Below are 8251 nucleotides of genomic sequence, written 5' to 3' on the forward strand. Positions count from 1 at the left end.
CGGGGCCGTGCAGGTCCTGAGGAGCTGGAGCCAGTCCAGAAGCTTTTAGGTGCTTGGACACGGAGATAAACAGCCGCCCTTCTCCTCCCAGCGCGCTGACTCCATTTACCAGCAGGCCCAGTAACACCTGTTCCTGCTGAGGTGAGTCTCAGGGATGGCATTTTAACATCTGTCCCCAGATCCCTCATTGAATCTGTGCTCACTTTTAACATCGCAGACTCGCTGACCTCACTTTCAAAGGCAAAACTTGAGAGGTTCATTAATTAAGTGAGCAAATAGCTATCGTTAACCCAACACTCACGATGAAGGACACACGGAACACTGTTGGAGGACATATTCATACTCTGTACTTAAACTGGTAATAGACAACTTTTTTACCTATCGTTCTGAAGTAGATAAAGCGCTGATTGGACTCCCTCACCTCACACCAAGTCATTCTTTCGACTAGATCAGTGAATAATACAACCTGTCTGTTTTGCTCTGCCTTACCATAGCACTGAGATTGCAAGTTTCCATGTCAAAAATTCCATGTTCCCTTTTTTTCTGGAAGTTGGATTCTATATTCAATCAAAAATCAGCAGAAGTGAAAGGCAAAAGTGTCGATCAAAATAGCCCCCGATGACCTTCAGATGATTTGCATGCAAAAGTCTTACTCGGTAAAGTAACTATAGATGTCAAATAGTTGTATTTAAGCAGAATGTACTCGTCTTTCACCTTTTTTCTGATTTGTAATTCTTGATTATTTGCATTTTCATGAACAAATGAAGACACAGGAAAGGGAGGCACAGTGTGGATGATCCTACGTAGTTAAATGGGTAAATAAAAGACAGACGGCGACGCAGTATTTCTCTCTGGAAGTATGAAATGGCGCGATGAGAAAGGATCCGTTAAGCGTAAACGGACCAGTTCGCAGGAAAATGTGGAGAGTTTATTTGTTCCTCCACCCCGCAAACATATCCATGAGTCATTCTCCTATAAATATGCTATAGAATATTATGTAGAAGCACACATAGTGTTTTAACTGGTGCTTGTATTCGGGTCTTGTATGTGAAAAAGTGTAGAGAAATCACACAAGGGGAGGAAATGAGAAGCGACACACGACAGATGAGGGCAGAACTTCAAAATAAAACAGGAAATCACATAATACAAATGGTACGTCACTGCCGGCCTTCCTGTTCAGCTGAGAGCGCTCCGACAGTAAGTTTTGTGCCTACACTGCCCATTCATTCCTCTTTTTGGTTTGTTAATATATGTAATTAAGCAACGCGATCTAATTTGCTCCTTTCAGCCCTTTATACTTAGAAAAGATCAGCGTGTCACAGGGCAAGCTGAGCTAACTGCATGAATTATAAGGTTAATCACAGTTCTGGATTTACATGCTGGCAGCCCTTCACCGGCTCACACAGGAGGGCCACTCCGGGGAAACATGTGACAAAGAGGAAGCAGGTCATTTCCTCAACTTGGCTTCGTGGTCGACCCATCAGTGAGTTAGCATCAGCCGACCGATGAATGTAAGTACACAGTCAGTCTGGTGACAGTAGAGCTGCCACCTGATCGTAACGAATATGTCAAAAGTCATACAGCAAGACCTTCAAGATGAAAAGGTAGCAAAGAAACAGTTATTGTGTGAGTTCATCTTTGTAAATGCCTCCTTTGATCTGCAAAAACACAGAGAGCATCGCTTGAAATTCCACGGTTTTCTTTCTTCTCCGTGTTTTCACATCAGGAGTTGCAAAAGTGCTGCCTCCGTATAACCCCTCACAATCAGAGCGAGGGATAAGCAATCAGTTTGAGGAAGCGTAAAGCAGACAGCGGCTGCTTAATTGGCTGTCAAGAAATCCAACCGAAAATAGCACTCCATTCATAAGACGCGATGACGGAGACGAGTGTATGGATGCCGGGACTTGAGGTGGCGGTGTGTTGCGCGGGGGGGTAAGCTTTTGTAAGGCTCTGTATATTGGCCGCATGACTCATGCCTATTGTATAATAGTTTGAGGCTTATTATCTTCCATAACTTTGGAACTTATAGGAATCTGAGGGTTGTCGAGCTCCGCCGAAAATATACAGGAACTTAGCAGCTATCAGTCAAGAGTGATGACTGACACTTGCCCTAGTTATTATGTTTGAAACAAAAACATGAAGGGTAATAGAGCGTGTTCGCACTGCAGCCATTTTCCTCTCACGTCACACTGCTTTGTGTTCCAGGTTGCAAGTCATAAACCTCAATAGTCTGACAAACTGATACCATTTCATAACTACCTGTTTATTCACACTGGAGCTGATTAACTGGGCGGCGAGAACCGGGAGGGACGACGGAACCGTATTTCAAGTTCACCCACAAGCTAACGTTAGCATGCAACCACCTCGTTGACATCACTGGTTGATTGCATCGTTTCACTCGCTGTGTCTGACATGTGCATTGATACCGATCAAACTAATGGTTACAGTGGCTAATGGTTTTATCAAATCCCTTGTTTTACCTCGAAAACAGAGCCGGACGTCTCCTCAGATTTTCACCGTCCGTCATCTTTTGAGTCGCTCATCAATCGGGAAGTGGTTAACTGACTATTTCAAGGTTAAACAACACATTTAATAAACGTGCGGCTTACGTTGGCGTTCGACCACTTCCCAGATAACATGACTGTCTGTTAATGTTACCAGATAGATATTATCAAATGGTAATGTTGGCTGAAGGGGTTGAAACGCTGATCTTCGCTGTCCATTTTCCTTTCAGTTGCACAAAAACAAGGTAAACGGTAAAATGGTGATTTGTCGGATTCCACACGTGTTTTACGTTGTCAGTGGTAATATGTGCGGATGCGGTCAGGGCTGCCAGAGTGCCAGTGTCAGGGTTAAGACTCATTTAGTCTCCTGTATCTAAACTTACGGCTTTACCCCCGAGAACCACATGCTGCAATGTAGTTAAAACACACGACAGGGCCATTAAACTTGGACGAGGAACGCAAAGCCCTGATGGAAAGACAGAGTGAAACTCACCAAGCAATATACTCCTCTCTTGACATTCCTTTTGACAATTACTTATGTAATACAATTGCTTGCCAGCTGATGGTGGGAAGCAATTTGACAGTTTTATCACAACTTTGACAAAAGTAATTTACTCGGCTCAGTCCGTCTGTGCTTCCGCGGGAAATAAATCATCCAAATAAAAATAAATAAAGGGCACCCCGCCAGGGTTTGACAGTTCAATGTCTTCCAGCACCGGCACAAATGGTGCAGTCTTCACCTAGCGTCATAAAAGTGTGAGCTACCAGGGCTGTGTGAGGTGATCCATCACCCGTCTGGGGGACACTTTGGTGGTCCGTTGCCGTTCATAGGACAGCTGGGACCGTAACCATGCAGCTGTTTCAGGCTTATCCCCGCAGAAAGTGTGATTAGTTTAAAGAAACTGAATTTAGGATGGCTTTAGAGTTTATTTTTCACATTTCTAGGTCTTTAAAAAGCTTTATATTCAGTGCTACAAAAAGTTGGGAGCGTTGTATGTTCCAGCACAGTAGAGACGGGACAAGATATCACAGATAAATAATTATATATTGGTGTAAACTTCTTCTTTCACTTGTTAATAAGTGAGTAAATACATTTTAATTCCTACTTTCTCTTCTTCAGTTACACAGACCTCGCTGTATCTTACCATCAATATCGCATGTAGCATACTGTGATACTATCACAACATGAGTTCCTCTGTGATTCATATCCCCACAGTTAAGTATACTGATGTTGGTTAAGTGTAATAAATATTATATTAGTATATATTTAATTGTCAAATCCCCAGAGATGTGACGGTGCAGAAAAAGTTTTTTGTAGCTCTGCATCAAACTCAACTCAATAAACTGTCTGACAGGACATTACCAGGAGGCTGGAATCAATATCAACAACATCAAGCCCAATTATTACACATCACCATGGTTTTCACGTTCTTTTTATCAAACTTCGAGCGGTCGCACAAGTGAATTATGGCCTCGGCCCTCTCAGATTTATCTCCATTGGGCGCGGTGACGAAGCATTTCTCAAAAATAATGTGTGTTTCATTTGACACGGAGGCTGTTTTGAGAGTTATTATACTCAAATTAGCGTCAGAGTTGCTCGTGTTATTGATGTGGAAAAAGAAATATAATCTGATGCGTACATAATTATCACCCGTTAATGCTCAGAGGACGGATAGATCTTTGCGTAATGTTGCAGATTAGGGCTGCAGCCTGCGTGCTAACTTCAGGGGGAACGGGTCGTGTTTACTGACTGATAAGATTAACCGTCGATCACATGAGCGTTTAAAAGATTTACACAAAGCCTATTAGTTGTAAAATATATTCAATTCGGGGCCATCCGCCGCAGTATTTCTGTGAGATTGCACCACCACACCCCAAGGACCGGGCTTGTTGATCGCGTTGCAGTTGCTGTCGCGGTGGGAGTTGGCTTTGATGTAATATTGTGATATTTCATTTGATTATGCTGATTTGATTGTGCGAGGTCATCCATCCTGCCTGATGCCTCCGATATCCTTCAAAAGCATTTTGCTTTATTGGCTCGCCGGTATACACACTAGAATTTCAATGGATGTTTGATGGTATTAATGCACCATTTAAATGCAGACCCCGGAGTTGAGGAGGAGGAGGAGGCGGGGGTTAACCCATGTGGAGAGAGCATGCATGGAATCTGAAAGTCAGATGTCAGAGGAGTGGAATATCAAATGTTCAAGTCTCTTTCAGAGATTTCGTAGTGTGACTAAAAAGAAAATAGAAAAAAAAGGGGGGGGGGGAGCTCTTCTCCCTCACACTTACAATCTCCCACTTCACAATTTTTTCAGAAAGGACTCAGCCAAGCTTACGCCACTTTGAGAATAAACAGAAAAGCATTTAAGCGCGCAAATGAAGTGAATAGTGAACAGATGTGCGGCACACCTGAGACGGGACTACAGCGAGCGTCATTGTTTTCCTGTTTCTAGCAGCAGGAGGAAGCCAACCATTCGAATGATATACAACATCTAGGAACAGACAGCAAATACACACCGCAGCGTTCTCTCTATTTAGGCATAATCAACACATTTAGCATACTGTATTACATTTTCCACCGTCTTCAAGAACGCAGTCGTGATTATCGCCAATGCAGCGGCAATTAGCACTATGACAGAATTAGACGTCTAATCAAAACAAACTAAATTTAACATGAAACATGTCGTCTTCTGCTGCGTTAAAAAGAAGAAAAAAAAAGGTTTCCTGAAACTTGAAGAAAATGAAATGTGTCCGCTGAGTCACCGCTCTGGGAAATCAATTCATTTAGTCATACAGAGGTGCTAAGTTATTTATTGCCTGTCAGCATGAGCTGTTAGTTCAATTTAATTTCTTGCTGCGGAAAAGAACGGAGACGCCACAGAGGAAATTTGAAGAGAATTACTTTATGTATGCAAACAGGATGTGCTCTTTTTTTTAAAAAATAAAATAAAAAAAACACACAAAAAGAAACTACATCAACATTTTTCAATATCTTTTTTTATCCTATTGTTTCCCTGTAGGACGAGATTAGCATCTTTTATTCACAAGCATACTTCTTTAACCATTTCAAGTGGCTGCAAAGCACATTCAGAGAAAATCCCTGCCGAATGTGAAAGCACACACGATCGGAAGAACTGAAATTAATACATACTCCAATTAATTTTTTTTTTTTCAAAATAACTTCTAAATATGAAACCAAACAGCAGCACACATGTGCACCAAAAGACACATGAAGTGGATAAGTGGCTTTTGAATTAGCTACAGAAAAAGATGAAGAACCTTTCCAGCCGGGGGTCCGAGGCCGTGACGCTCACTGCACACGACAAAAAATGGTTGAACTGATCTGTGCTATAGAATCTTACCGCCATATGTGAACTGTCATGTAGAAATGTGAAGTTTTGACGCAGCTCTTCAAATAAAAGAGTCAAAAGCTCAAAGGCAGGACATTCAGGTATCTGATGAGCTGGTCTGGAGGTTGTTGCATCCTGTTTAGCTCAGCAGGGTAAAACCAGGGTTGGAAGTTCTGAGGCCATGTGTTTGAGTCTTGATTTGGGTTTGATTCTTATAAAACTCAGTGAAGTTTGAAGTACGAAATGAGAAGCGCCCAGAGAAGAACACCCAGTGTTAAGTGTAGGTAGTGTGGTGGGTCTGCTCCTCGCTTGTAGTAACACAGGTTGCAGGTTTGACTCCTGCCTCTTCTAGGAGGTTGCTCAGAAATGGAAGCAAGAGGTTTAAGTCTTGATTTATTTTTGAGTGTTGAAGTTCATAAGAGTGAAATCTGAAAGAAACAAGGTGGATCAGTCTGATCCAGTAGCTCTGGCTGATAGAACGCCAGTCACCAGGTCTGAGGTTATGGGTTCGAGTCTTGTTTGGGTTTGATCTTATTAAACTCAGTGAAGTTGGAGTACGGAATAAAAGCGCCCAGAGAAGAACTGCCAGTGCTCAGAGGATTGGTAGTGCGGTGGGTCTGTTACTGGCTTACAATTGCTACAGAGGTGCTTGCACAGGTTCGACTCCTACTTAGGTCTTGAGTTTGAGCCTTGATTGATATTTGAGTGTTGGGGTTCAAAAGAGTGAAATTTGAAAGGAACATCAGGCTGATAGAAGCCCAGTCGGCAGTTCTGAGGTTGTGGGTTCTCGTCTTGTTTGGGTTTGAATCTTATAAAACTCAGTGAAGTTTGAAGTAGAGAATGAAAAGTGCCAAGAGAAGACGTTCAAGCGCTCGGCAGATTGGTAGTGTGGTGGTTCTGTTCCTGGCTTGTAGTCACCACAGAGGCGCTTGCACAGGTTCGACTCCTGCCTGGTCCTACCTCGAGCTGAAGGAAGGGGAGGGGCTGTGTCCTCTCCCCAGCGGTTTCTCAGAGATGGAAGCAGGGGGTTATGGGTAAATGTACCATCAGCAACTAAGCTTTTGATGTGGTAAGTCATCACAGCAGGGTTGAAGTCAATGAGCTTCATGAAACTTGCTCATTACATCAATCCATCGTTCAATTAATCTTTATTCGTTAATTGAATAATTCACAACAAAGCCATCTCATGACACTTGCCAGATTGAGCATGTCTAAACCAAACTCCTTGATTACTTCTTCTGCAGAGAGCGACATTTCCCTTACAGCACCTGGTGACAGAGGAGAGAAAAAAACAGGGTTCAAGGGTTGTTCTATATGTGAAGCAGTAAACTTCCAGTAGAGTCGAAAGAACAAGACGAAACATAACGTCACTAGAACTTTACCTCATCTGTCAACATCTCGGAGAACTCTGATGATGTGTGAGTACAACACACATCATGTTTAACACCTCAGCAGGTACCAAACACTTGCTGCGATATGTTGGCGTTGGATGTGGCAGCTCGGCCCCGTGAACTGATACAAGTCAATGGAATAATGTAATAATGTAAGTTAATGCCTCTCATTTACACATTCACAGCTGTTTACAGCTGCCAAGGTATGTTACTGTGATGATAAATGACAGTTAATTATTGAATCTGTGTATAATAACCAGATCCTGACATGTAAATGTGACATCTGTGGAATAAAAAGAATCAAAGTCCTTTTTATAAATACAGCGAGTACTAATAAAAACAATCATGACAAAAAATTAACAAAGTTTTCTTTTCTTTTAACAGTGAAGTGACATATTCCATGACATGATACACTACCTTGACAGAACATTATAAAATATGATAATGTGTACAATAACATTAAATGGTAAAAAAAGGTAAAGTTGCAGTAGGCTGCTATTATAAATATGCACCATATATGTAGTTTATTATTATTATTATTATTATTATTATTATTATTATTATTATTATTATTATTACTTTATTGAAATTGCTTGCGTTACAGCTGCTCCCATTCCATTCAGATTCTGATTCATATATTACGAAGATGTCCATAACTGAAGTTAAATTAAATGAAACAAGTTGACAGTATAGTAGACATGTAAACACTCACAAAAACATTATAATAATGCATCCTGTGGTTTGGTGCCGACCTGTATTTTGAACTTTTGGTTCCTATCTGTTTCTCAAATATATTCGTATGTGTGTGAATGTGTAATAGAGAGACATTAACTTATAGCAGTTTGTAGAAGAGCGCTTTATAAAGTTCACTCCATTGATTTGAATTAGTTCACGGGGGAGAGCTCCCACATCCAATATGGCGGCGACGTCGACGTATCGCAGCAACGTAACCAAGGTAACAAAGGACGCCAGATAACCAAGGTGGCTCAATCAAAACAACAAC

The 8251-nt window shown here is 41.6% G+C and overlaps 1 long non-coding RNA gene across 1 annotated transcript; it reads right to left on the reverse strand.

Annotated features, from left to right (window-relative positions):
• Positions 1-5394: 5394 nt before the first annotated feature.
• LOC115589097 (uncharacterized) lies at positions 5395-7652 on the reverse strand. Its single transcript, XR_003985479.1, has 3 exons — positions 7506-7652; positions 7240-7369; positions 5395-7125 (listed from the first exon to the last, which is right to left on the reverse strand). It is a non-coding gene; the product is annotated as an uncharacterized LOC115589097 (long non-coding RNA).
• Positions 7653-8251: the final 599 nt, after the last annotated feature.

The sequence above is a fragment of the Sparus aurata genome, chromosome 10, assembly GCF_900880675.1.
Source record: "Sparus aurata chromosome 10, fSpaAur1.1, whole genome shotgun sequence".
In the NCBI taxonomy this organism is placed as follows: domain Eukaryota; kingdom Metazoa; phylum Chordata; class Actinopteri; order Spariformes; family Sparidae; genus Sparus; species Sparus aurata.